Below are 23116 nucleotides of genomic sequence, written 5' to 3'. Positions count from 1 at the left end.
CTCACCCAAGCTCGCACGCTCCCTGGCCACCCTCCCTCCACTCCCCAGCCCGGCTCACTCTGCCCAGGCGCAGGGGGCCCTGCTGCGCCTTGAGCACACCAGCCCTGCCCCACCCTCAGGGCCTTTGCACTTGCTGTTCCTGCCACCTGGTGTCTTCCCCATTGTGCCTGTGGCTTGTACGCTCTTTAGGCCTCTGCTTGATGTCGCCTTCACAGGGACACCCTCCCTGCCCGTCACCCCATGTAAAATTGCAAACCGCACCCAAGAGGCCCCAGCCTCCGGCACACGCCACCTCCCTCGGCCTTACTTTCCCCCAGCACACTCCTCACCGCCTGACACGGCGAATGCCACACTGGAACAAATGCCACACTGGAACAAATCACCGTGAACTTGGCAGGTGAAAACAGCACAATTTATTGCCTTACAGATCTGGGGGTCAGACGTTCAAAGCAGGTGTCCCCGGCTAATGCCACCGTGCGCGCAGGGCGAGGTTCCTTTCTGGAGGCCGGGACGGAGTCGGTTTCTGCGCTCCTCCCCACCCGCACTCCCTGGCTCGTGGCTCCATCCTCCCTCCTCCAGGCCAGCAGCGGGAGGCCAGTCTCTCCCAGGCTCAGCCCTCCGACTCCGGTGCTCCTGCTTCCCTCCCGCACTGACCAGGCCCCTTGTCCTTACGGTGGCCCGCCTGGTCCACCCAGGGTGGTCCCCCAGCTCAAGGCCGGCTGCTTAGTGACCCTAACTCCCCTCTGCCATGTAACCCAGCGTGTCCGCAGGTCCCAGGGATGAGGGCGCCTTGGGGAGGGGTGGCATTGTTCTGCCTGCCACCACACACACACACACACACACACACACACACACACACACACACGCAGACTCGCCAGATGTCATCGCCAGGATGGCCCATTCCTGGCGCTTAGTGGGTGCGCAGGAAGTCGCAGGTGACTGTGTGGGTGAGGGAGTAGGAGGTGGTGGCTGAAGGAGAGGGAGGCAGGAGGTGACTCAGGGAGGACTGGGTCCTCCCCATCTTACTGATGGGGAGATAGAGGCTCAGAGAGACCGACATGCCTGGAGCTGTGACAGCCCCCAGGCCTTCCCCGCCCACCCTTGTCCCACCTGCATCCCTTAGCTCCGGCTCTCCTGGGAGGAAATGAGCTTCTCATTGCTCCAAGAGGCCCCGGGCTGTGTGGGGGAGCCCCACAGAGGGGCCCCAGGCCTTGGCAGCTTCAAAGGGGAAAGTCCTGGTCCCAGCCCTCCCTCCAGCACACGCATGGCCCTCAGGCGCTCCCCTCCCAAGGCCGGGCCAGCGGCGAGTGCAGACTGCAGGCCCAGGGACCTGCCTGCTGGGCCGGCGCCGGGGTGAGTCACGGAGCGGCTGGAGCTCTCCTCTGCTGGCCTTGAGCGGCTTCCCCGCTTCAAAGGACACAGGCTCAGAGCCCAGGTTTCCTCATGGCTGAAAAATGTTCCACCCCAAAAGACACGAGCAAACAGCCCGCTGAGAAGGAAGCAGAAACGAATGGCTTTTCAGCACCGGGCGGGAGGCTGGGCCGTGCACGGCCGCAGGCAGAGGTCTGGGGACAGAGTGCGGGTGCAGGACTTCCCTGTGAACTAGACCCTCGTGCATAAAATAATACTGCTGTGTTACAAGGACGCATGTACATCCAGGGACATATAGCACGGGCCTGTATCAAGGATGAAGGAGAAAATAAAACAAAATAAGATAAAATAAAACAGTGGGGCTTCCAGGCCCATATCAGTGATCCTATGTTTAACTCGACAAACAAGAGGTGCTCTGCTTCACTCTTAATTTAAAAATAGAAGTTTAAACTATACCGAGATGCCCGCTGTCATCTGTTAGAGTGACAAAAAAATCAAACAGTTCATGAGCATGGTGCCGACAAAGTTGGGGGTGGACAGGCACCTCACACGGGGTCAGTGGGAGAGTAAGTTGGCACAACCTCTACGAAGTGCGGTTTGACCATGTGGTGCAAAATTCAAAATGCACAAATCAGTCATGAAAGCTGACTTCCAGAGATTTCTCCCACAGATATAGTCACACACACACACACACAAAGATGTTGAGGATGAAGACAATCACCACACTATTGTTTTATTTTTCATTTTTTTTGAGACAGAGTCTCGCTTTGTTGCCCAGGCTAGAGTGAGTGCCGTGGCGTCAGCCTAGCTCACAGCAACCTCAGTCTCCTGGGCTCAAGCGATCCTCCTGCCTCAGCCTCCCGAGTAGCTGGGACTACAGGCATGCGCCACCATGCCCGGCTAATTTTTTCTATATATATTAGTTGGCCAATTAATTTCTTTCTATTTTATAGTAGAGACAGCTTCTCGCTCTTGCTCAGGCTAGTTTCGAACTGATCTTGAGCAATCCGCCTGCCTCAGCCTCCCAGAGTGCTAGGATTACAGGTGTGAGCCACCACTCCTGGCCCACAGTATTGTTTTATAATAGCAAAAAGAGGAAACTACCTAAAGGTTCATCAGTAAAGAAATAGCTAAATAAATGGACTACTATACAGCCGTGAAAAGGACATCATCAATATGTACATGATGAATTAGGAAGAACAACAAGATATGTTAAATGAAATAAGCAAACTGCAAGATGTTGGGCGTCCGGTTCTTCTGTCTGTGTAAATAAGGAGTGTATTAGTTGTGTGTATTTGCACATGTACAGACTTTCTGTGGAAAAACCTACAGGAAACTGAAAGCAGGTTGCCTTAGAAAAGCGAACTGAAAACCTAGGATTCAAAGGCGGGGAAAGACTCAATTTTTACTGCATACTTTCTTGTGCCATTTGAACTTTTTCCATTTATGTGTCTTACCTATGTTTTAAACATAATTTTTTAAAATAGGAAAGTAGTGCTCACTTATCACAAAATTTAAGCAATGAAATGCAAATAATACAAAACCGATTTTCCCTAATCTCACCCTTGAAACCACTACTATTAACAGCTTTTGAGAGTTCATAAATGGTTTTAAGTTTGGCATGCTTCCGTATTGCTTGAACTTGAACCACAGGCTGCATGACTTGAAATTAAACACAGAACCTTCTTTGCACATCAGAGACGGTCAAGGAGGCTGTTACAGCTGTAAAGGTGGCCTGGGCAGGGTGGCGCCCGTGGAGATAGAGAAGTGGCCGGCGTCAGGAGGCAAATGTCACAGGTTGAACTGACGGGACAACTACTGGGGACAGATGTACAGCTGGTAGAAACAGGAGGAAGGATATGCCCTGCGCTGTCTTGTCCAGGTCCACGCTGGGCCCACACGGGCCAGGTTCAGGGGCAGGACAGGGGAGACTGTGTCAGGCTCAGAAACTCAGCAATGGGGGTCCTGGGGCACCAGGAGTGGGCACAGGGGTCTCAGACATTATGGCTGGGACCCTTGAGGTCAGAGCAAAATTAATGGATGACACTCTCACTTTCAAGAGTTAATCACAGATGTACTTAGCATCCTGGAGTCCGGACTGGCTGCTGTGAAGCTTGAAGGCAGATCGTGATGGTAACAATAATATAACAATAAGAACCATAATGCCATCAGCGGCCACACTCTGTAGCACTTACTAGAAGCCAAGTGCTTCAATTCAGATGAGGGCGGAGGCCTCAGAATCCGGCAGGTCTCGGCCGGTGGGACCAAGTCCAGGGCAGAGGCTTCTGTTTCCCTGCAGTGGTTCCCTGGCCCAGCTTACGCTGGGGCCCTGGTATTTCCGCCGCTGCCTATGCTGGGTGGGTGGGGGTGCTGGGTCCTCCAGCTTCCTGGGCCACCACCTCCCAGAGGTCCCAGCAGGACTTAACCAGCAGTGCCGGCTGCCTTCTCCCCTCCCTCCCTCCAGAGCTCCTGGGATCACCTCCCAGGTGGACTCACGCCCTCGAATCCCCTAAGTGTCTGCTGTGGAGCAGGCCCAAGCCGAGCCCCGGGAGGTAGGTCAGGGCCCCGGGCTCTGGGCTGATGACAGTCTGCACCTTCTCCGCCTGCCTCCTGGGGATCCCGAAGTCGGTGGGTGGCTCAGTGCACACCCTAGGTAGGCTGGCGGCCCCCTGAGTGTTCCTGGCCATTCACTGGCCAGCTCTCACTGCACCTGTACTGCAGGCACAGCGTGGAGCCTCGCGCCCATTTCACAGATGATGAAACTGAGGCCCGGAGAAGGCCCATCTCCCCAGGGTCACCCAGCCAGTAAGTGGCAAAGCCTGAAGTTGAACCCAGGTCTGTCTGACTCCAGACTCAGTGCTCCCAACACTCATGCTGCGCTGTCACCTTATCACACGCACAGGGCACCTACTGTGCGCCCGCCCTTTGCCCCCAAACCTCTACCACGCAGAGAAGGTGGAGCCCCAGGGAGTTCTGAAGCGCCGAGGGTGGATGATAAAAACTACCCCACATCACTACTGCTTACTGAGCACCTACTACGCGCCAGGTGCTCGTGCATGTGCTTTCAGTACGTCGCCTCATATGTTCCTTCACACCACACACTTTCGTCACCTGTACCTTACAGACAGAAAGCTGGGACTCGGAGGGGGCAAGGGAGTTCCCAAGGCCACACGGTGGGCGTCTTAGGCAGGACTGTAGCAGATGACAACGGTAGAACCCTGACTCAAATTGGCTTATGCCAGAGAAGGATTTATGTCACAAATGTCTGATAAAAGCGGGCATGGATGTAGGCTTCAGGCATGGTTGGATCCAGATGCTTAGACACCGTCTACAGAGATACAGTCTCTCCGGCTCTCGTCTCTTTCACTGCACACAGGTTCTCCTTATGATGTCACCAAGATTGCCCCCCCCCGGCAGCTCCCAGCTCTCACCCCACCAGCTCAGCAAACGCAGAGAGAAGGGAGCATCTGTCTCCAGTTGTTCCAGAACAAGGACTACAGCAATGCCGCCCCAGCTTTGATGTGCACACGGACCTTCTGATGCCGGCTCAGCGGGTCTGGGGCGAGGCCCGAGGTGCCGTTTCTAACAAGCTCCCAGACGATACCGACGCTGCTGACCTGTGGACCGCGCTTTGAGGAGTGGGGTCTTTGGGTAATTAAGAACACGCTGCGCATACGCATAAAACTATCTTGCTATATGCCGAAGATTCTACTGAACTAACGGATCAACTGTGCACAAGGATGTTAGAGGTGGGTGCTTTCATTGCCCCATTTCTCTGCGAGGCCCAGATACTTTCCAAGGCTGCACCGCCCGGAAGCAGCAAAGTTGGGATTTGACCCCAAGTAATGGATTCTCCAGAAAGACGAAACAGTCCCTGTGGGTGGCCCTTGAAGCTGTCTCTAGTTCTTCCCTATTGCAATAGCACTGTCGTGAACAACCCGATAGATGTGTGTTGGTGAGCATGGACCAGTAGGCTCGTGGGATAGATTCCTAGAAGTGAAACTTCCGCATCAAAAGATGGGTGTACGTTTCTACTGTTAGGTACTGCCAGAAGGGAAAGAGACTGTTCATTTCCCCATAGCCGTGCCAGCACCGCATGTTATTATTTTTTCGCCACTCTGGTGAATGAGAGGCACCCTCCTCGCAGCCTAGGAAGGTCCGAACACCAAGGAGGAAGCTAGATCCCAGCCCCAGACATGTAGCCTCCTTCCTGGAACCGGACATCCGGGGAGCGCCTGCCTGTCCTCATCTGCGTGGGGAATAGTTCTGCTTCCTTTCTAAAAATAAAAAAAGCCTTTTTCTTTTGAAAAATAAAACACAGATACAGAAGAGCACACAACACAAATATGACTTACTATAAGGCATCTAAACACCCTAGTGACCACACCCAGGTCAAGAAACGTAGCTTTTCCCGCTACCCCCAGAAGCCCCTGCAGGAGCCCTGTCCCCTCACAGCCCCTCTCTCCTTCCCGAAGTCACCGCTGCCCTGACTTTGATGGCCATCACATTGTACCGCTGCTGCGGGCGTCCCTAGACACTGCACTTCATCTCGCTCAGTTTTTGAAAGCTTGTTGTCTTTTAAGTCTTTTAATTTCTCCTCCTCCTCCGTCCCCTTCTTTTCTAAGTAGTTTTCGTGCTACAGGCCCTGGGCCATGTGACCCGCAGACGTCCCCCGGGTCTGGGTCGGGCCGATGGTGGCACCAAGGTGTGTGCAACACGTCCTGTCCTTGTATTTCCTGCAGAGTGGCAGCTGGATCCTGAGCTTCATCGGAGACATTTCCAAGCTCCTACCCTCGGGCTGTGTCGAAGAGCGTTTGACAGTGCGGACGGAGGTGCCCATGTGGCCTGAGCACGTGCGGCCGCAGAGACACTAAGTCTCAACAGCTTGTCCCTGGCTTCTCTCCGCGGCTCAGACCCACCCATCCCACTTCGGGAACGTTCCAGGGCCGCAGCTGGCTTGTCCCGGTGGGAGCTGGCGGCAGAATGGCCTGTAATTTTAGCTGTTCCTCTTCTCTAAAATTATTTCCCATCTGGAAATAGTTTCCCAACCCTGCCCAGGAAAGAGCTGGTGGTACAGGGAACATTGTTCTGCTAAAAAACAAAAACTAACTAAATAAATAAAACCAGCCACGGAAGGCTGAATCTCTGCAGCCCGGGCCCTGGAGGACTGGCTGAGTGCCAGCTGTGTACCCTGCCTAGGGGACCCCTGCCGGGGAGGGGCAGAGGGTGAGAAGGAAGAGTCCGGGCTCTGTTTCCAGGGCCCCTTCCCAGTCTGCGCATGGACAAGGGGTCTGGACGCAGGGCCTGGGAGGGCCCAGGCAAGCCGAGGAGAAGGATCTGGCCCAGGGTTGAGTGGCCTGCTCAGCCACCTGGACACTTGACAACTGGGGGTTGTTCTAGGTCTTTCAGGGCGTTGAGTCAGAGAGCTGCTCTGAGCATCTCAAGGAGAAAAACTCCGTCGTTGCTGACACCTCCCATCGCCTCACTGACTCTCGCCTCTCCCTTCTAACGAAGCTCTAGCGGGCCTCTGACTCCCGCCTGGGCAAGCAAGAGCATCAGACAAGAACACAATGATGGGTGGGTACAGGGGCTCACACCTGTAATCCCAGCACTTCAGGAGGCTGACATGGGAGCATTGCTTGAGGCCAGGAGTTCAAGACCAGCCTGGGCAACATAGTGAGACCACATCTCCACAAAAAATTAAAAATTGGCCAGGCATGGTGGCATGCACCTGCAGTCCCAGCTACTTGGGAGGCTGAGGTGGGAGAATCACCCAAGCCCAGGAGTTCGAGGCTGCAGTGAGCTACGATCACACCACTGCACTCCAGCCTGGACTACAGAGAGAGATCCTGCCTCTAAAAAAAAAATTTTTTTTGAGACAAAGTCTCACTTTGTTGCCCAGGCTAGAGTGAGTGCTATGGTGTCAGCCTAGCTCACAGCAACCTCCAACTCCTGGGCTCAAGCAATCCTCCTGCCTCAGCCTCCCGAGTAGCTGGGACTACAGGCATGTGCCACCATGCCCGGCTAATTTTTTCTATATGTATTAGTTGGCCAATTAATTTCTTTCTATTTTACAGTAGAGACGGGGTCTCGCTCTTGCTCAGGCTGGTTTCGAACTCCTGACCTCGAGCAATCCGCCCGCCTCAGCCTCCCAGAGTGCTAATATTACAGGCGTGAGCCATCGTGCCCAGCCTATTCATTTATTTTTGAAACAAGGTCTTGCTCTGTTGCCCAGGCTGGAGCACAGCAGCATCAGCCTAGCTCGCTGCAACCTCCAACTCCTGGGCTCCAGCGATCCTCCTGCCTCAGCCTCCAAAAGTACAGGGATTACAGGCGTGAGCCACCACACCCAGAGGTTTAAAGACAGTGTTATGTTCTGCCCAGTCCACCCTCTGGGTCACGCGCCTCTGCTTCCTCTCTTCAGCATGCGGACACGCGCAGCCATCCCCAGAGGAGACCGCACACACGTGAAACACTAGCATGGCATATAATCCAAAGATCTGCCTCCGCGAGCCCAACATGCAAACGGGGGAACAGCATTGCCTCTGGGTACTCCCTTATCCAGGCTCAGTTACCACCTCTGGGGTAACAACTGCACCCCATGGTTGCCTAGGCTACGTGAATCAACATATGCGCGAAGCCCGTGGCACAGGGCCAGGGAGAGCACACTTGCTCGATGCCAGGCGGAGGAAAGGCGTCTCCTAGTGGGACGCGGCCCTTCAGACCAGGGCTGGACTAGGCCCAAGAGCCGGGTGCCCGCCGTGCGCTCTGCAAGGAGGCGCGGGCTCCGCGCGTGCAGCTGCAGCCCGGCCTATGCCGCAGAGCAGTCGCGGGCTCTGCGCGCCCCCTGCTGGTCACGCTGCAGAATGACAGCCCTTCCCTCCCGGTTCCCAGGGGTCCCTGAGCCTCACCCCAGAGCAGAGCTCCAAGGGACAGGTCCCGCCTCTTCCCCTGTGGGAGCCGCGGTTTCTTTACCTGTAAGAGGGGGTAGGGAGTCTGCCGAGACTGTGCATGGCAAAGAGGGGGTTCGTGTCTCCAGGCGCAGTGGCTCACGCCTGTAATCCTACCTAGCACCCTGGGAGGCTGAGGCAGGAGGATCGCTTGAGCTCAGGAGTTCGAGACCAGCCTGAGCAAGAGCGAGATCCCTGTCTCTACTAAAAATAGAAAAACAGGTGGGGTGCACCTGTAGTCCCAGCTACTCGGGCTCACTTGAGCCCAGGAGTTTGAGGTTGCTGTGAGCTATGATGACGCCCCTGCACTCTAGCCCGGGCAAGAAAGTGAGACTGTGTCTCAATCAATCAGTGAGTGAATAAAATAGGGCACAGGAGGGGAAGGCGGAGGGCTGGAGTGTGTCGTAGCGTTCAGCAGTGGGGCAGGGCCTTGTGGGCCACTTAGGGTCCTGGGCTGCCCTGCAAATGAGACGGGGGCCATGGAGGATTCCCAGCAGGGAGGGACACTGCCTGACTGAGGTTCTCAGGGGACCCCTCGGGCTCCTCGAGGAGGCCAGACTGTTAGGAACAGGGTGGAGGCCGGGGGCCCAGGGAGGAGGTGACTTGGGGTCCAGATGATGGCAGCTGGGCCTGGTGGGGGCAGTGGAGATGGGGAAACTGAGTCAGTGCCTGGACATATCCTGAAGGTGGAGCCTACAGGATTAGCCAGTAGATGGGACATGGGGGTGACCCCTGAGCGCCTGGGGAGGCTGGAGCTGCCCGTGAGCCCGGGAAGGCTGCAGGCAGAACAGGGTTCAGGTGCGTCTATTCTGAGCTGCCTGGGGCAGGGGATGTGGCGTTTGGATTCATCCAAACGAAACCGCTCGCGTTGACGGGCACACCGTGAGCCGTGGGCGAGCCGGCGATCGCTGCTATCACCGCCGTGTGGTCACTTGCTGCTGGAATTACAGTCACACCGGCGCCGAGGGACCGTTTCTAACCCGGGGCGCCAGGCCCGGGGCTGCTGCAATGTCCGGTGGCGCCACCAGGGGGCGCTGGCGTGGGGCCGCACAGGGACACGCCCACGGGGACAGGCAGCGGCGTCCGGGCCTCCACCCACGGTGTCTGTGGCATCCCTCCCTCCCTCAGTGTGACAACCAACGTCTTCAGACGCTGCCAACTGTCCCCTGGAGGGGAAACCGCCCCCTGCGTTCAATCTAGCTAGCTGTTAGGCCTTCCCAGTGGGCCACAGTAGCTCTCTGAGCCTCAGTTTCCCCAGAGGTACAATGAGGTAGGAGTCCATTTTGGAGCCAGGACCCAGGGTGAGGTTTGGGATCCAGCCATGGCAGCACCGCTGTCCCCCCCCCACCCCCGGGGGGTCACGGGCCTGCACAGACGGCCTCTGCAGCGAGCACGGTGCACACGGGCACTCCCTGCCTCATCCCCTGACCTGCTCATCACTGCACGGTCTCCCTCGCTCAGCGTCGGGCCCACCTGGGCCGCGGGAGCTCCCGAGGGCAGATGTCGGCGCTGCCCGCTGCTGAGTCGTCGGCGCCAGGGCCGGCCCGCGGACCAGTGCGTTCCCAGCTTCCACTTTCCCCTCCGCGTCAGCCGTCCTCCACGAGGCCGCCGTGGGCTCCGTGGAAACCGGCGTCAGAGGACGCCCCGGGAACTCTCCCCACTCGGGGCAGAAGCCAGAGTTCTCCGCACAGCCTGCGTGATGGCCCCAAACTCCCCCCACTGTGTGCCAGACACCCCGGCCTCCTCCGCCCGCACTGGGCGCGTTCCTGCGCCCGCCGCTCCTGCTGCCCCAGATGTCAGTGCGGGTCCTCCCGCCCACCAGGTCTCTGCTCCGACGTCACTGCCTCGGAGAGGCCTGTCCCAGACACTGTCGCCCAACTGCCTGATTGTCGTGGCAGCGCATGTCACTGGCGGAAAGGATCTTGTCGACATACTGACGTCTTCGTATGAAGAAGGAGACAGCTGTCTGTCCCCTCGCAGGGCAGGCAAACCCCTGCCTCCTGGAGCCCCTTCCAGCCAGCCGATGGTGCGGGGCCTCTGTGAGGAGGGGACATGCGAGCTGTGCCTTGAAGGACGGAAGCTGCTGGTCGCGGAGAAAGGGAGGGACGCTTTTCCCGGCAGAAGGAACAGCCAGTGCAAAGGCCTGGGGGCTGCTCAGCCCCGGAGCCGCCCCGCGTCCTCCCACTGGGCACGGCTGCTGGCCCAGAGCCCTGGGTCAGCCGGAACCGTGTGCTGCGACAGTGGCTGGGCGGGGCCTGGCCACACAGAGGCCCATTGACGGCCGGAAGGGAAGGGCCCGGGGCAGCCCAGGGGCGGCTCCCCCTTGCCAGCTCCCGGGAAGCTCCAGGTGGGAATGGCGGCCAGGCTGGAGCTTCCCAGGAGACTCGAGTGTCCCTGGGGCAGGGGAGGGAAACACAGGCGGCCTGGTCAGGTGGACGCGCAGGGCCACCGTGGGAGGCTTTTGAGGTCCCACAGCCCCGCCCCCTGCTGGCAGAGTGGCCTTGGCACATCATTTCCCTCTCTGAGCCTCAGTTCCCTCATCTGTACAACAGGGCGAAAGATAGAACCAACCTCCCAGGGCTGCTGTGCGACCGCGTGGGGAGAGGAGTTGGATGCACGCATGACCCAGCAGGTGTTTAACAGCAGATGGCAGTCATCTGTGGTGGCCGGCTGTGATGGCAGCTGTGGTGGCTAGTTCTGGTGGCAGCTGTGGTGGCCAGTTGTGGTGGCAGTTGGGGTAGCAGCTGTGGTGGCAGCTGTGGTGGCCAGTTCTGGTGGCAGCTGTGGTGGCAGCTCTGGTGGCAGCTCTGGTGGCAGTTGTGGTGGCTGGCTACATGGTACCAAGCATGGAGACCAGCGGGTGGGCATGGCTGGGTTCCCGGCTCGGACAGACCCGGGTTTGTCTCGGATCTCCTGCTCTGTAGCTTGTGGCAGGTGCGATCTCTTGTGTGCGATCTCCTGTGTCCAAGCCTTGGTTTCCCCATCTGGGACACGGGGCTAATGAGAGCCGTACCCAGGGCAGTGACTGCACAGCACCCAGTGCAGGGAGCCCAACATGCTGACCACAGAATGTTCCAGGGCTTTGGAGGGCGGCCTCGGGCGGGCAGGCCAAGGGAAGTGCAGGCCTCCCGACCGTGGGGCCAGCCAGTGTGGGCAGTGGCTGTGAACGAACGTCCTCACAGGCAGGGCCGGGCCTCCCTGCACGGGCCAGGGAAGCGTGAGGGCACGAGTCCAGCGACTGGAAAGGCCCAGCCGAGTAGCTGAGGCAGCAGCGCAGGGACGTGAGGACCGCAGGCCTGGGGTCAGCCTGCTAGTTCAAGACCCCTGTACCAGCTGTGAGTCCTTGGGCAAGCGACTTAACTTCTTGTGCCTTGGTTTCCTCATCTGTGAAACAGGGATCAGATCATCTCCACTAGGCCCCGGGGGTGGCGAGAGGTCCTGATGCAAGACTGTGCCCACCAAGGACGGCCGGTGGGCGGAGGGCCTGCAATGACGACGTGGGACCGGAGGGCCTCGACTCGCCCCGGGCTGAGAGCTGAGGGATGTGAGCAGGGCGGGTCAGGCGACCCCTGCATGTCCCTGGAGCACGAGTACAAGCTCAGCCGCGGACTAGGGTGGGGACGTGTGTCTCAGGAGCAGCCCCCCTGAGAAGTGGCACAACGGTGGCAGCAGTGGCCTTGGGTGCCCTGCGAGCTCCTACCAGAGCAGCCACCTGGACCCAGATAGGCAGAGCAGACATTGTAAGATGGGAAGCATGGACTTTGGCCTGGGGCAATAGGGAGCCATGGAAAGTTTGGTAGTGGAGGGTTACAGAGCTGAGCTAACTAGGACGCGCCGCAGCTTCGTCCCCTGCACCCACTTCCGGGCCTGCTCGGGGAGACGGTTTTGAGTGAATGCGTGAGTCACAGGGGTGTGAGAAGCTGGCGGTTCAACGCTCGCCGGTGGCGCCCTTCTCCGCCCCGGAGCACCGGGCGCCCCAGCAATGGCTGATGCTTGTGATGCGCCGCTGCGGCGCACCTGGGGCCAGGCGTCGGAAGAGCCACGCACAAAACAGACCTAGGCCCGCCCGCCGCGCAGCTCCCATTCCCGCCACGGGCGGGAAGCAGCCGACAAAAGTGACTCTTCCAGACAGCGCCAAGTGCCTGCCCTGGAGTGAACAAAAGTGGGGGGCGGGCGGGGGCGTCAGCAGGGCCCCTCTGAGGGGAGGGCTGAGGGAACAGCCACGGGACCAGCTGGGAGAACGGCTACGGCTACGGGGCAGGGAGCCGGGGACGGCCCTGTGAGATGGAGGCGTGTGCGGCAGGAGGCCCGCGTGTCCAGAGCAGGGAAAGCAAAGGGGGAGGCAGAGGAGGCCACACGGAGGTGGGCAGGCCTGACCCACGGGGCCCCGAGGGGGAGGACACACGACTCTCTTCCGGGCACAGTGGGAGCCTCTGGACCGTTTTGAGCGGGGCAGCGGGTTGATCTTAGCAGCATTTTAAATCCTCCCACCAAAGCGCTTAGCCATTGTCATTCCCATTTCAGAGATGAGGAAACTGAGGCTCCAGAGGTTGAAAGGTTTATCTAAGGTCACACAGCTGCTGAGAGACAGAGCCAGGACCCAGCCTGGGACCCACAGGGCTGGAGGGACTGAAAGATGCCAGCCAGACCCAGCGCGGCGCCCTGTCTTCTAAGCCCTGCCCTGCGACCTCCAGGTGACACTGGGTGTTGGCAGGTACGAGGGACCTGAACCATGGGCAGAGGGACATGGCCAGGCCCTGACCAGCAGGTTCTGCTGAGTCACCAGGCAAGGCCCAGAGCTAAGCTCTAGCAGCTGGGAGTCGCCCCAGGGCCTGTCCTTGGCCGCACAGCGCCAAGCACATCCACACCCTTTCTGCTCCCCGGCAGTTGAGCACTGACACCAGAGCTGGATGCCCACAGGAGCCAGAGTGACACATGGCCACCAGATCTGCCCTCCCCCCCTTTGCTGTATGGCCTCGGGCAAGCCCTGCCCCCTTGGCGGCAGTGCACCTGCTGTCCAGCCCACGCCCAGCCCCGCGCCCCTCCCTTCGTGTTGGGCGGGGCCCGGGCCAGTCACTGATACTGGGTCCAGGCTAGAGGGCAGAGGGTGGGACAGATAAGTGCAGCAGTGGGGGGCCCCGTGGGCCCACAGGCCCAGACTCCTGTGAGTCTGCCCTGTCAGGGGTCCCACCCGGATAACAGGAGCCAGGAGGAGGGAGACGCCTACGGCAGAACTCAGCTTCCACAAGCCAGCCAGCTAGCCGAGAGAGCAAGCGAGCTATAGCATTTATCGAACACTTAGTACGTGCTGGGCGTGCTACAGCTGTTATCTCATTTCATCTTCTAACAACTGATGATGATGATGGAGATGAAGAATGATGACTCTCATTTTGCAGATAAGGAAACTAAGACCTAGAGCTGTAAAGTCCTTGCTCAAGGTCCCCAATCCAGGAAGTGGCAGAGCCAGGATCAAATCCAGGTCTGTCTCCTGCCAGACCCCTTGGGCTGCACCTGGAAGCCCCTCAGACCCTAAAGATCTCATTCCCCAGCCCCGAAAAGTACCGTGCTCTGGACCAAGCATTGGGGGGCCACCCAGGCCTGGCTGGGAACCTGGGAGCAAGTCAGGTTGGCCAGTGCAGCAAAGTGTGTCCGCTGGGGCCTGGTGGCCTCCCTGGGTACAGTCCAGGACAGTCACATACTAAAGGTTGTCAGCCATCAAAACTGCCTCCGTGCTGGAGCCTGCTCTGCCCTGCGGACCTCTCCCCCCAGGACCAGACACCTCGCCCACAAGTCATCCGGGCCCCATGTGGCCCATTTTAGAGATGCAAAAACTGAGGCTCAGAAAGTCCCTGTGACACCCCCGAAGTCCCACAGGGAGTGAACACACAATTGGTGATACTGTAACCCAGCTGCCTCTCCTGTGCAGCCCGGCTGTCCCTCTCCCAGGACCTCCCGTGTGAAAAAACACGCAGTGTCCCTCCACCTCATCACCTTCCAGCAAATGCCCACTTCCTGCAGTCCCTCCCACACCGAGCTTCTGGTAAAAGCTGTGCACACCCCCAGTGCGCTTCCACGGCTCCACCCCTCCTGGGCATCCTCAACCAGGCTTCCATCCTCGGTGCCACCAAACGGCTCTCGCTGTCACCATCCTCGCAGCCAAGTCCAATCGTGGCATGCCACACTTACGGTCACCTCTTGGCAATGTCTGCCACTGCCAACCACCCTCTCCTGCCCAAACATCCTTCTCGAAACAGCCTTGGGTCCAGACACAGGGGCTCTGCACGGCCGGCCTGTTGTCCTCCCCGCAGGGGGCTCCGTGGCTTGAGCCAAGTGTGTGCTCTGATAAGTCCCAGACTCCCAGCAGCACCCTTGACCTCTCTCCTGGGCTCCGAACTGGAATATTATCTGCTTGAAACCTCCTAAAATGATTTCTCCAAAGACTCATCCACACCCCCAGTCTTTGCTCCTCAGTGACGCCACCCGTAGCTCAAGCCCCAAAGTGAGGCGTCTTTCTCCATTCTTCTGTTTCCTACAGCCCCATGTCCCCCGCCTGGGCCAGCCACTGCCACCCTTGCCCACGGACTCCTTGCTGGGTTCTCTGCTCACATTTGTTCCCGCAGCAGCCAGAGGGAACTTGTAGGAACGTGAATCAAAGACACTGCTGAAAACCCACCAGTGGCCTCTGGGTGCCCTTCCAGAAACTCCCAAGTTCTCACCTTGGCACACAGAAAGGCCCCGTCTACACCTCTCCTACTTTCCCTCCTCCCTTCCTCTTCAGCCACACTGACTGCCTTCCACTCTCTCCGACAAGCCACGGGCTCTCCTGCCTCAGGGCCTTTGCACTTGCTGCTGCTTCTAACTCTCCTCCCTCTGCTCCTCCCGTAACTGCCTCTTTCTCTTCTTTTAAACCTCAGCTCAGTCATCACCTCCTTAGAGGTCACTTCCCTGCCTAGTCACTCTCAGTCTCGTCATCCTGTTTATTTCCTTCATGACTCTTAGCATGACTGGAGCTCACTCATTTGTTGAGCTCTTTATTGTCTATCTGCCCTTCCTCCCCAGAACCAAAATGCTGGGTCCCTGCGGCAGGGATTTCTGTCTGTCTTATTCAAGGCTGTAAATGGAAACCAGGTACATAAGACACAGTGCCTGGCACAGAGTAGATGCTCAGTAAATACTGGATGGATGGACGGCCATACAGCCAGATAAATGAACCCAAACTGCACTTTGAATCACACCACTGTCCTACTCAAGAACCTACCTTGGCTCCCACTGCCTCTATAATAGACAGCAAACTCTCCCTTGGATCATTCAAAGCTTTCTGAATTGGTCTCAAAGAGGGTACTCACTATACCCCCCCCAATGATAAACAAGTCATTCCTACTGAAGGGTTAGTAAGTGGATCAGTTAGCCATCTGTCTCCCTGACCTGGCCATCGGCCATTTGAAGTCAAGGTCATTTTTTGTCTCTATATCCCAGCATTGAGACCCTGGTCAGCACATCAGGATATTTGATGAATGAATACACAAGTGAGGGAGGAAGAGAGGGAGAAAAGGCAGCCCCATGTGGCCCAAGAAGCCAGCAAGTGAGAAAGCCCCGAAGCAGGAAGCTTCAGGCCCGGGGTGCTGAACTTGTCAGATTTAGACTACAAAAAAAGTTTCACTGTTTCAGGTCACTGCTCCTGGCCAAGATTTTGAAAATATGTAAAGCTGGGGCTCTGTAGTGACAGGGAAATGCCGAAACTTACCGGAAACTAGACTGGCAGTGTCTCACCGCAGGGGCCGATTTGAACGACAGTGGCCTGACCCTGCAGTGCTAAGTGAGCTGCACTGTGTCAGACTAAAAATAAAGGACCTGCTCCCACGCAGTCTCAGCCAGAGCCCACCGCACTGACGGTGCCGGTCCTTGAGACTTCCTGTCCTGCTGACATAGCCTGGCCCTTGCAGACCTCAGGCCCTTCCGCTGTGACTCTCTTCTTGGTTTGCAGGTGGGATGGGGCGAAGCTGGGGTCACCTCAGCTCTGCCAGCAGCTGTGACCTTGGGCGGGCCTCTCTCTGAGCCACCCCGTCTGGAGAGCGGACTTGCCGCAGAGCGCCGCCTCCTATTGGTGTGGCTCTGCGCCGCCTGTCCGGGTGCTGCAGCAGGAAGCGGACTCGGAGCGCGAGCCTTGCGAGCAGGCGCTTTGCGGGGCGTGCTCCGGGGCACAGCACCTGCAGGGGGGGCGGGGGGCAGCAGGACGGGGCCGGGGGACACGGGTGTGGCGCTGGGGTCCCAGGGGCTGAGCTCTGAAGCTGGGACGGTCCTTCTGAGCGTCCACACTGGGGCAAAGAGATGGGGTCTTCAGACCTCCTCTTTGGGGCTATTTAGAAGAGTGGCTTCTATTTTTCAAGAAGTTAAGAATTTGGGGTCTCTTTCAATGATTTACTCTTTTTTGTTTTTTGAGACAAAGTCTCGCTTTGTTGCCCAGGCTAGAGTGAGTGCCGTGGCGTCAGCCTAGCTCACAGCAACCTCAATCTCCTGGGCTCAAGCAATCCTGCTGCCTCAGCCTCCCGAGTAGCTGGGACTACAGGCATGTGCCACCATGCCCGGCTAATTTTTTCTAAATATATTAGTTGGCCAATTAATTTCTATTTATAGTAGAGATGGGGGGGGGGTCTCGCTCTTGCTCAGGCTGGTTTTGAACTCCTGACCTCAAGCAATCCGCCCGCCTCGGCCTCCCAGAGTGCTAGGATTACAGGCGGGAGCCACCACGCCCGGCTGCGAGCTGTTCTTAATAAATACGATCACCAATTCATATTTGCCATTATGTGCAAATTAGCTGCCAAGGACAAACCGTCAAGGGTAATTTATGCCACTGGTGAAATGCATTCTGCTAGTTGCTGGCAGAAAACTTCCCTGGGAGGCCATGGGCCAGGAAGCTCCAGAGTCCTTTTCTCACTGCCCCAAGGCAAACCTTTCCTCTTTGCCACCGCCCCCCCCCACTACTACATGTGGGACCAGCAGACACTGTTTCTTCCCAAGACAAGGGGGGGTGGTTTGGTGACGCAGCCACATAGGAAAGAGGTCCCCACTTTGTGGAGAGGCTGAGGGTAAGGAATGGGTGAAAGAAAGTAGGGAATAAATGTTGCACTCTGAAGTCTAGAAAGAGCAGGGACCAGGAGAGCTGCTCTATAACTGGGTTCCACTTCTACCACCGATACCCGCCGATACTCCATGGCCTGGGAAAGTCACTTCACTTCTCTGGAACTCAATTTCCTTAGCAGTCATTTGGAGAGAAATCAGATAAAACCAGGGGTGTCTACATTTTTCTAAGGACAAATTGAAAAGCCAAGAAATCTGGGCAGGCACATTTCAGTCATTTGTTCATTTATTCATTCAACAAATCCTTTAGCACCGTCCCCTGTGAGAAGCTGCTCTGGAGGGCAGGCAAGGCCGAGATTCCTGCTCTCAAGTTTACGGTTTCGAGGGGGAAGACAGATAGTGAACGAATGAATGAATAAATGAATGAGGAGATTTATCTAGTGGCAAGTGGTGTGTCTTTCATTATAATATTGGGGCACTTTAGGCCTCAGGAGCAGTCTCAGGAGACAGAATCTCTCTCTGAACTCCTTCCGCCCTCCTTCCACCTGTCCAAGCAGGACTCTAATCCTACCCCCCTTCTCACTGTGGGTGGTAACACCCCGTTTCAGTGGGCGCCCTGCCCGAACCCCGGAGGCGGGATGCTGCACAGAGAGGCCAGGAGGAATCGGACGGGCCTTGCTGGGTGTCCCACTCACACCCTTTTTGTCCAGTGACATTTCCGCATGGCAGTGAAGCGTGCCCGTGCGATGACGTCTCCATAAAAGGCCCAGGAGGCCGGGGTTCAGGGAGCTTCGGACAGCTGAGCACGTGGAGGCTGACAGAGGTGAACTAGAACTCACCCAAGTGCCAGAAGGGTGGCGTACCCCAACTCCGTGTGCCTTTTCATCTGGCTGTTCACTGTACCCTTTAAAATATCCTTTGTAACAAACCGGTACAAGTGTTTCCCTGAGTTCTGGGGGCAGCTCTAGCACATTGCTCCCAAGGAGGAGGTCGTGGGAACCCCAACTTGAACCCCAACTTGAAGCTGCTCAGTCGGAAGTCCTGGAGGCCCGGACTTGCAGCCGATGCTAAGAAGGGGGCACCTTGGGGACCGAGCCCCCAGCCTGTGGGATCGCAGCTGTCCCCAGATAGACGGCGACGGAACTGAACGGCATGGGAGGAGCCCCGCATGCGGTCACAGCCGTCTTCCGCGTTGGCTGTTGCGGTGTCAGAGCAGAGGGAGGACAGTCCCTGTGTCTGCCACTCTCACAGGGCCATCCGCAGTCTCCGTCGCTGCCTGGCCACTCAACTCTGCCACCGCAGCCGGAAGCAGCCATGACAGTACGCGAACAGGCGCGGCTGCGTTCCAATACAACGTTATTTATTATACAGAAACAGGCAGCTGGGCAGGTCGTCAGCCCCTGAGTCAGGCTGAAACTCAACAGAAAACTGAATAGAGAGGGAGGAGGTTCCAGAACAAGGAAGGAACCAGGAGAAAACTCTTTTGACAGCGTGTACTAGCCGGTTCATCGGTTCACCGCCATGCAGCACGGAACAGCAACAAAACCGCACCGCCCAGCCAGAGAGCAGGAGAACAAGCCAGGCTCTGCCAACACAAGGGACAAGGAAGTGACCTGAAGGGTGACATTATGCAGGAACACGGAACACTGCTGAGTGAAGAAAGGCGCGATAATTACACCATTAACCTGCACATCCTTTGATCCTGGGACGTGGCTGAAGAGCAGCAACTGGAGACCTGGGGCCAGGAGGACACTGCGTCTCTGTGTGTCATCCTGCCTGCACAGATGAGCAGCACCAGGAAGGAAGCCAAATAGAACTGAAAGGAGCTGTAGGGAATTTAGCTGCTCCCTGCTGCCTCCCAACACCGTATAGACTATGAAGTGCTGGGTTTTTTTCTTTCTTTCTTCCCCATTGGGATGGGGCCGAGGACTCTGTTTTGCTCCTTGTTCAATGCCCAACACCTAGTCCAGGGCTTGGCATGCTGGAGGGCCTAAAGTATGCAATAGGTGCTCAGAGATTTGCTGAGTGGATGAGAGAATGAACCGTCTCAATTTCAGATGCAAAGAACCAAACAAGGCCGAATAACGTGGGTAGAGAGAACCAGACGCCCTTAGGCTGAATCCCACTCAGGAGCTAGATGCCCTTGCCAAGGCCACACTTCTCTGATTCTGTTTTCTCATTTGGAGAAGGGAGGTGGTGCTACTTTACTGCGAAGAGTAAATGCCGGAACATGTAAGAGCTACGGGGCACGTGCCTGACACACAACAGGTGGTCAGTCGTGGAGGCTCTTCCATCACGGTGGCTTCCTCCCTACAAAGCCCGGGTGAATATCAATCCAAGGTACTCTCACTAGCAAAGCCTGGTTCTCAAGACAATGCACAGGAGAGGTAACTGGGTGCCAACACAGCCAGCTTAGCTGGTGGCAAGGCCACTGACGTTTCTGTTGAAAGAATAATCTTAATGGAACAAAATTCAAAATAATACCACAAAAGATTGGTTTGCCCATCATGGAGGGATTTTTCTTTCTTTTTTCACATTATTTTTGGTTATAAATCCACTGGCTGATAAAAATATATTTGCAGGGTCGTAAGTTGGTCACGGTTGGAATGAATGGTCCAAGAATTTGGCAATTCTAGAGGTAAGACTTAATATTGTAAAGATGCTAAGTCTTCCCAAATTATTAATTCAGTGCAATGTCAATCATGATCCTAAATAGGTTTTTAAATAGAACTTGACAAAATAAACCTCACTGGATTAAGAAAACGTATAAAAATAGCGAAGAAAATGTTGATAATAAACAATAAGGGATTATATAGGCATATTCACTCAGATAATTTAAAAAGCTGTTCATGTAGGATTTATGGACTTTGCTGTATGTATATTACATTGCTATAAAAGCTTACAAAGTTTGGGGAAGGATATGGAAAATGAGAGCAATTGGTCTTATGAAAACATACGATAGAGCTAACATAATCAATCCCATGTAAGGCATAATAAAACAAATAGTTCAATGGAATGGAATAATCTTGCTACAGAATTTAATATATGGCTGGGCGTGGTGACTCACACCTGTAATCCTAGCACTCTGGGAGGCTGAGGCGGGCGGATTGCTCGAGGTCAGGAGTTCAAAACCAGCCTGGGCAAGACCCCATTTCTACTAAAAATAGAAAGAAATTAATTGACCAACTAAAAAAATATATATATAAAAAATTAGCCGGGCATGGTGGTGCATGCCTGTAGTCCCAGCTACTCGGGAGGCTGAGGCAGGAGGATCGCTTGAGCCCAGAAGATTGAGGTTGCTGTGAGCGAGGCTGATGCCAGGGCACTCACTCTAGCCTGGGCAACAAAGTGAGACTCTGTCTCAAAAAAAAAAAGAATTTAATATATGAGACATGGGATTTCAAACAAATGGGGAAATTATAGATTATTCAATAAATACTGTTGAGGCCAAGAGCAGTGGCATACCTGGAATCCTAGCACTCTGGGAGCCGAGGTGGTAAGATCACTTGAGGTCAGGAGTTCAAGACCAGCCTGATTAAGAGCGAGACCCCCATCTCTACAAAATATAGAAAAATTAGCCAGGCTGGTGGTGTGTGTCTGTAGTCCCAGCTACTTGGGAGGCTGAGGCAGGAGGATCATTTGAGCCCAGGAATTTGAGGTTGCAGTGAGTAATACCACTGCACTCTAGCTAGGAGAACAGAGCCAAGACTCTGTCTCCATTAAGACAATTAGCAATCCATTTGGAAAAAAATAAAATTTGGACTCCCCTCCCCTCCCCTACCTCACATGGTACACAAAAATCAATTCCAGGGGAATAAAGACATAAATGGCATGGTCATTCATAGATGGTAGAAGGATTAATTCATATTGCCTTTCTGTAGGACAACTTGGTGGGCTCCTTCAGCATTTAAATGTGCAGATCCTCTGCACCAGCCATTTCATTTCTTGGACTCTCTCAAGGTGGTTTATTCATATAGGTGCACAAGGACTTATGTGCAGCTGTGTGCACTGTGATGCACGTAAGTGATAGTGGAAAACTGGACCAACTTCCATGTCCATCAACAATAGCTAAATAAATCACATACATGCTTACAATGTGTTACACTGGATGGCCATTCACAGGAATAAGATAGCTTCAGTCATCCATTCAAGAAATATTTCCTGAGCACCTACTATGTGCTAGAACCAGATCTGGCACAGGGATACAGCAGACAGCAAAGTATCTATCTTCGTGGGGATTATTACATTTTAGTGGGGTTGACAATGAACAAAGAACAATAAAAATATAATATGATTCAGAGTGGAGGATCTTGGGAAGAAAATAAAACAGGTTGAGGGGACAGAGTGAGGGAGGTGGCATTTTAGACTGGGTGATATAAAGGCCTCTCCGAGGGGGTGACATCTGAGTTTTATTTGAGGAAGCTCTTCAGTCATGGAAAAGAAGTCTCCAAGAACATTAAGATAAAAAACCAAAAGCAGGGCCAGGTATTGGGGGGCATATTTGTAACCCTAGCACTTTGGGAGGTGGGAGGACCGCTTAAGGCCAGGAGTTTGCAACCAGCCTGGGCAACACAGTAAAACCCCATCTCTACAGAAAATTTTAAAAATTAGCCAGGTGCAGGAGCACACACTTGTACTCCCAGCTACTCAGAAGGCTGAGGTAGGAGGATTGCTTAAGCCCAGGAGGTCAGGGCTACAGTTAGCTATGATCACACCACCTCACCCCATCCTGGGCAAAAGAGCAAGACCCTGTCTCTTAAAAAAAAAAGAAAAGAAAACAATCATGGTCAGGCATGGTGGCTCACACCTCTAATCCTAGCACTCTGGGAAGCCGAGGAGGGCGGATTGCTGGAAGTCAGGAGTTTGAAACCAGCCTGAGCAAGAGCAAGACCTCGTCTCTACTACAAATATAGAAAGAAATTAATTGGCCAACTAATATATATAGAAACAATTAGCTGGGCATGGTGGCACATGCCTGTAGTCCCAGCTACTTGGGAGGCTGAGGCAGCAGGATCCCTTGAGCCGAGGAATTTGAGGTTGCTGTGAGCTAGGCTGACGCCACGGCACTCACTCTAGCCTGGGCAACAAAGCAAGACTCTGTTTCAAAAAAAAAAAAAGAAAGAAAGAAAGAAAAAAATCAAAAGACATTGCAGGACAACTTACCTTTTTTTCAACTATAAATGCCTTAATCTCCCTACACATGTGTGTAGGTATATAGGTACAAATACAGACACAAGCCAAACTGTAGACATTAAAGGAAGATTTAAAACTTACTTTCCAGCATGTACTCATATAAGACTTCTGTAATAAAACTTACTAACTGTGGCTATAAAACAAAAACTATGAAGAGCACATATCCAAAGAAGAAACTGGGTCAGCAGAAGTAGCCCAGGGGCAAAAATACTCCTTTCTGGCTCTGCGGCTTGCTTTGTCACCTCAGGCAACCTGTGGCTTCCGTCCCTCTAGGGCAGCAGTTGATTGGCACCTAGAGGGCAGAGGCCGGATGCTGCTAACCACCTTCCCTCCCATCACGACCCCGGGTGTCTTCCCCACCATACACTTGCTGCTGGCAGCTTCACTATTGCTGCTGCATTTTAATTTAATCACATCCCAGAGGGCAGTACACTTTATGAGGCCACCGATCCTGTCTGATTTTTTGTACCACTATGTCCCCAACACCGGGGCATAGAATTGTCCACTCTATTAATAAATACTCT

Source organism: Microcebus murinus, chromosome 16 (genome assembly GCF_040939455.1).
Source record: "Microcebus murinus isolate Inina chromosome 16, M.murinus_Inina_mat1.0, whole genome shotgun sequence".
Lineage (NCBI taxonomy): Eukaryota > Metazoa > Chordata > Mammalia > Primates > Cheirogaleidae > Microcebus > Microcebus murinus.
The sequence above is the reverse complement of the archived record's forward strand: the minus strand, read 5'-3'. Positions refer to the sequence as shown.